The 6,346-nt window shown below is 38.2% G+C and overlaps 1 long non-coding RNA gene across 1 annotated transcript; it reads right to left on the reverse strand.

Moving 5' to 3' along the window:
* Nucleotides 1–1,972: 1,972 nt before the first annotated feature.
* Nucleotides 1,973–3,106, reverse strand: LOC123311547. Its single transcript, XR_006537495.1, has 2 exons — nucleotides 2,716–3,106; nucleotides 1,973–2,659 (listed from the first exon to the last, which is right to left on the reverse strand). It is a non-coding gene; the product is annotated as an uncharacterized LOC123311547 (long non-coding RNA).
* Between the last annotated feature and the right edge of the window lie 3,240 nt (nucleotides 3,107–6,346).

Here is a 6,346-nt window from a genome sequence, read left to right on the forward strand (position 1 = left end):
AAGAGTTTAACCTATAAATGCTATAGAGTCATTCGGGGTAACTGGGCGCAGTGGGTAAGTGTGCGCAGTGCGTATATCTCGACTATGCAATGTATGAAAGAGGGGTTCATTCGGGTAAAGCAAGAGCGCAGAATCCCCAAATTAGTTTTTCATAGGAGTGCGCCGTGCGACGTTTCGTTAACTTTTTATTTGTAATCAATCAAATTCACTAGGATTCTTGTTAATTTTTAGCATCGCTGCAAATTCTGCCAGGTCCAAGTTCCGAGTCCGACAGTGTTAAACAATATTTTATTCGATCATGGGCATATTAATCTAAATATATTATAAAGAATTTAAGGTTCTCTTAGCTGCTCAACTCTATAACAACGTCAATTCAAATTTTGGCTTACTGGGGAAAGTGTGCGCGGGTAAGTGTGCGCATAGATTCATTATATAGGGATTAGTTCAGTGAGGAATAAATTATGACATTGTTGATTTTCTTGGTTAAGACTCGATCAATATTGTCCTATTTGTTCGGAAAAATATGAAGAGCCACCAACAGGGGAATGTATCAAGTGTTGTGTTCACCAGGAATTGTGGCACGAAAAATAATGCAGAGCTTATGAAAAGGCGCTTCTGTATTGACAATAAACAGCATTTCTCTAATATTGTAACATTTTGATGATATTATTTTGTTATTTTTTTTTGATTGTGTGGTTCACTGAGCACTGCGTTCACTTACCCCGTGAGGGTGCGCACACTTACCCACATTATTATTATTATTATTATTATTAATACAAATACTAGAGTTGAGACATAAGTCTATAAACTCAAAAGAAATATAAATTGAAAATTAAAATGTTCACATACTGAATAAAAATATGAAACCATGACAAATTAAACAAAACTACTGATTAACGGCTCTCCATCTGTCGTAGGAATTCTTGAAACAGTTGACCGAAGCGGCTCCAACAATCTCAGGCGGCAAACGATTCCAGGTGTCAAACACTCTATTAGAGAGGAAGTTTTGGCGTTGTGATGTTCTAAAGCTCTCTTTCGAAAGCTTATATCTATGTCCCCTAAGATGGCCTGAATTCAACTTAAACATACCGTTGATCCCATCTCCAAAATGTCCTCGCAATGATCGGTACGTCAGAAGCAAATCCCCTCTCTCACGTCGTTCGCGGAAGCTGGTTAGTTTAAATATTTCTAGTCGACGCGTATAAGATGGTCTATCACGCCCATAGGGAAAACGAGTCATCCACCTCTGAACAGACTCAAGCATGGTTGCATCGCGCACCGTGGATGGCGACCAGACCGGACCGACATACTCCAGGATGGGCCTCACATATGTGGTAAGAAGGGTCCGAATCAAAGATTATAGAGTTAGGAAGATAGGAAACCGCCTCATATCGCTAGTACTAAAAAGCGTATACGTTTTGGCCTGTGTTGCACACAATTGACAATCAGGTGGCGCTGGAATCGTGCTCTCAAACTGTTGAATGACAGTTTTCTATTTCATAATTGAAGGGCGCGAAATTCGAATTCTGTTCCTCGATAAAAGAGCGCGAAATTCGAATTCTATTCCTTTTATTGAATTCGAGTAGACTTGGTCGAAACCAGAAAAAACATCCTGAGCGACAAAACAAGAATAGGCCTTTGTTTTGTGATCAAGATGTTTTTTTCATCTAAACATTGTTGTGAATCAATTAATATTAATGAAATACTGTGTTAGATTTGCTATACTTTTTATTTGAAATATATAGAAAAATTTGACAAAATTGAAGATTGTACATGGTGTATTCAAAGGTCAGGCTTTTTTTTTAACGGAAGGTACAATTGGTGAAAATCATTCACCTTTGAAAACATCTTGTACACAAATAATTGAGCTCTGAATATAGGACACAACAGAACATGGTGAAATGTTATATATCAAAGGTGTAATTTCTACACAATACATTTTTTTTCCAATTAATAGAATCAGTTGAATTTGTAAAATTTTTATCAGAAATTAATATGAACAAATATTCGATACAACATATCTCAAGAATTCTTTTACATATTAGTTACAGAATTTTCAGAACCACAATTAAAAACAAATTTACATAGGTGTAACCTGTATATCGGTAAAGATATGTAAGAATAACAAGTCAACTCCAAAATGCAAATAACTTCACTAATAACATGAATTGCATATCAACCTAATAATACATATATCCAGCTATAAATGATAAAATTCAGTGCTAAATTGAAATACGTGTATCTATTCTAATGTATAAAATTGTAGTATAAGAGCCCAGGAGTACAAGTGCATTTTATTTGGTTTTGAGAAAATCAGATTTAAACTTAAAAATTATTCCCAAATTCGACCTGTTGGTTTCTCTAGTACTTTGTATTGCTCTGTTTTTTTCACTTGAAGTTTTGGACTTACTCTTTTATACCATCCTCAGCTTGTCTCACCACTTACGCATAGACAACGTGGTGATCGCCAAAGTGCAACTCTTCAGATAGACTAATTTCATCGTACATCAGAGAACAAATTTCTTTTTTCTGCTCAGTATTTAGGAGATGCAACCTCAAAGAAATTATAATGACTCTACGTATTCCAGGAGAAACTTTTTTACTGCAGTTCACCAAGTTAATGTCTGGACATACTGAAAATCCCATTCACTTCAGAGTACTGAAAATAAAAATAAATCAATATCAGAGTCACATTGTACGAGTTTCAATACTTACGTTCAGATATTTATGGTAAATTCAAAAAACTTATATTCGGAGAATCTTTCGTACTACAGTTTCCACAGTTCCTCACCATACAATAGTTTCCATAAGACATTTTGAGCAAAGATATTTTTCTTTGATTTTGAAGTTTTCACTAAGTAAATACACAAAAAACTCTAATAATAAACGACTTAAATGAACTAAATAAACGACGAGCGGAAAGAGAACCAAAACAAAACGTCCATGTTTCTTCAAATCTTACAAAAGTCAAATTATGTTTCTCCAAATGGCCGTCGAATAAATATTTTAACCATTCTTGGCATCTTAGTACAACAATTGAACCACCAGGTGGCGCTACAGCAAGTGTATACGCTTGGTTTCCTATCTTCCTAACTCTATAATCTTTGGGTCCGAATAGTATTAACATCGCCTCCCTTGAACATTTTGTAAATACAGTATGCTGATCGCTTAGCCTTTGCACATACATAAGAAATATGTTCGGACCACTGTAGATCCTCGGTGATCACCAGGCCCAGATCACAGTGACGGGCCACCACCTTCATGGGTTCACCATCAAGGTAATATGTCACACGCGGATTTCTTCTCCCAATATGAAGGACGCAGCACTTTTCCATACTCAGGGGTAACCCCCACTCATCACACCACTCACAGATAACATCCAGATCACACTGCAGACTGCCAGCCTCGGAGATGGGATAGTTATAGATCTTGGTGTCATCGGCGAACAATGAGCATGTAGAGCGAAGGAGACTAGGCAGGTCAGAAGTGAATAGCAAAAACAATAAAGGGCCCATTACGGGGCATGTGAACGCACTTTGACTTTCAAATGTTTTTTTTGCGGAAAAAAAACGTTTTTGTTTGATTGCTTTTTGATGGTTTCTTATAGATAGATAGAAAATTCTCTATCTTATGAATATGTTTTAATTTTCCTAGCTTCAACATTTGAAACAGGGTATGGCTTGAAAAGCAAAAGTGCGCACAGTTGCCCCGAATGACTCTAGGCAACATACAACTATCAACACGACTATGATCGTGTGAGAGTCCAGAAACCATAAGAGTCAACTTTTTAATAGGCAAAATGCCCGGAACCTATGAAGAAGCAGTTAAGGGTTTTTAGTGGGTCTCGAGCTCAAGAGAGTGAGAATCCCCACACTGTTCCCCCTCAGGAGAGGGTGTGTTCGTCTGTCTTGCAGATTTTCCCCCTGCTACCCCAAAAAGAAAAAAAAAACCTACGACCCCCCGATTACCGGTCAGGTACTCTCCCAACTGAGCTACCCGTGCTGACGTCAGCTTTCAGAATTCAATTCCTGTCTGCATGCCGTCAAAAACTTTCATGATATTAAATTTCAGACATTAAAAACTATATTCTCAATTTACTGAATAATGCTTGAAGCTTTTTCTCCATTTCTCTTTCAATTTTCAACATTATCTTGTTGAAATTTTTTTTCGTGAAAATACCTAAATCATCGGCTGATTCAGATTGACTATTTACTGTTGGGATGCAACAAATTCATGTACGTCTATGATTTCTGATAGCGTAAAAGAACATCGCTCTTTCCATGAAATGACGAGAAACTGCATCTAAGGGCGCCGTTGATTACGTTGACATATATTGTCATTAGCTTTTTCAATCGTTGTATTTTTAATTCGTTAACAAATCATTTATTCCATTGTGCAAAACAGTTAATAAAGTTGATTAACTAAGTGAACCTTTTCTTTACCAATCCAAAATTTACAGTCGGTTTTAATTGAGGCTTCTTTTGTTCCCCTTTCTTCTGCATAGGCTTAGAAGTTTCTTTCTTCTTTTCCTGTTCTGCAGGTTTGGTTTTTAGAGTTTCGTGAACTTTTCGTGCAGGTGTTGCCTTATTCGAAGATTTCTTCTGTTCTGACTATTTTTGACAGGCTCTCTTCTTTCTGGTCACCAGCTTAAATTCGCTACATCCCTTGTAGCTTGCTGGATGGCCTTCTCCACCACATAAAACGCATGTAGCGTTCCTTTCTACACCTTTCCTGGTGAGTTCGCAATCTTTGCTGCTATGGTTTCCCGAACACTTCACACATCTCCACTGGAAGGAGCATTTATTTTGGGCGTGTCCGTACCTTTGAAATCTGAAGCATTGGCATGGACTTTCTGCCTTCTTTTTTGGTTCGACTACAATACAGAGGTTGTAGAGTCGTTGGATGTCGAATATCTCCTTTTTTTTGCGTTTTAAGCAGATATAATGGTATCGGCTTTCTTGTTTTGTTTGATGTCATTCTAGACACCTCAGCATCATCGATTCCTTGGAATCTCAGGTCATTTTTTTATTAATACCAGATCTGCGTCTATTGGTAGATGCCTAATGACGGCAGAATTCTCTTTTCCTCCTCCTTCTGGTATGTGAAGTACTCCTTTCCAAGTTGGTCGAAGAATTTAGTTATTTTTCTGTAGTCATCTACAGTTGTGGCTATAATCTTGATTCCGTCTTTTTTTTTGGTGTAGCTGGGGGAAAATCTGCAAAACAGACGAACACACCCTCTGCTGAGGGGGAACAGTGTGGGGATTCTCACTCACTGAGCTCGAGACCCACTAAAAACCCTTAACTGCTTCTTCATAGGTTCCGGGCATTTTGCCTATTAACCAGTTGACTCTTATGGTTTCTGGACTCTCACACGATCATAGTCGTGTTGATAGTTGTATGCTGCCTATAACTTTCATAGGTTAAGCTCTTCTTTGGTTACATTTAAATCCTTAACTGATCTCTCGGTCTTCGGTGGGAGGTTCTTGAACTTCTAGCTTCTTCCGTTGGATCGTAGTCGACTAATCTTCGTAGTTCCTCATTTGGATGTTGTTTGGCTTTGTCGAATATCCTTTCCGCCTTTCTCTTCATTAATTCTGTAACTGGTTCCCATTCCAAGTCCTTGTAGATTTGTTTGTTCCTAACAAACCAGGGTACGTCCATCGCCATTCTAAGGAGTTTATTCTCAGTGGCCTGTATTATCTTGATGTGAGTCTTGGCTGCGAAGCCCCATGCCGCCGATCCATATGTGAGTTGTGGTCGCGCAATAGTTTTAATCATCGTCAACTTGATGTTCTTATTCATATGACTTCTTCTGCCTATGAGTGGATAAAGTTTACCCATTGCGGCTTTTGTTTTATCAACAGCACATTTGATGTGGTTTTTCCATGTAAGTCCTTTGTCAAGCGTCACTCCTAGGTATGTTGCTTCATTTTTCCATTCAACCTCTTCTCCATCAACTTCAAGGTTTTCTTCCATCCTCAATCTTCTCTTTTGCAGTAATATTACTTGAGTCTTTCTTCCATTGATTTGGATTTTCCATTTGATGCACCATTTGAGTAATTCATCTATGGCTTCCTGCAGTCTCCGGTGTATGATCTCTGGGCGTCGATGTCTGAACGCCATTCCTGTGTCATCTGCGTACAAGGTGAGCATATTTCTAACATTCTTCGGGATATCATAAACGTATATTACGTAAAGCAGAGGTCCAAGTACCGATCCTTGAGGCACTCCCGCTTCCAATTGTCTGGTTTGAGAGGTTGCTCCATCTATCTTCACATAAAAGTTTCTATTCCTCAGATAGTTCCTTATAATCTTGCATAGCTTGGTCGAATATCCTGCTTTTT

This window comes from Coccinella septempunctata, chromosome 4, assembly GCF_907165205.1.
Source record: "Coccinella septempunctata chromosome 4, icCocSept1.1, whole genome shotgun sequence".
Taxonomy (NCBI): Eukaryota; Metazoa; Arthropoda; class Insecta; order Coleoptera; family Coccinellidae; genus Coccinella; species Coccinella septempunctata.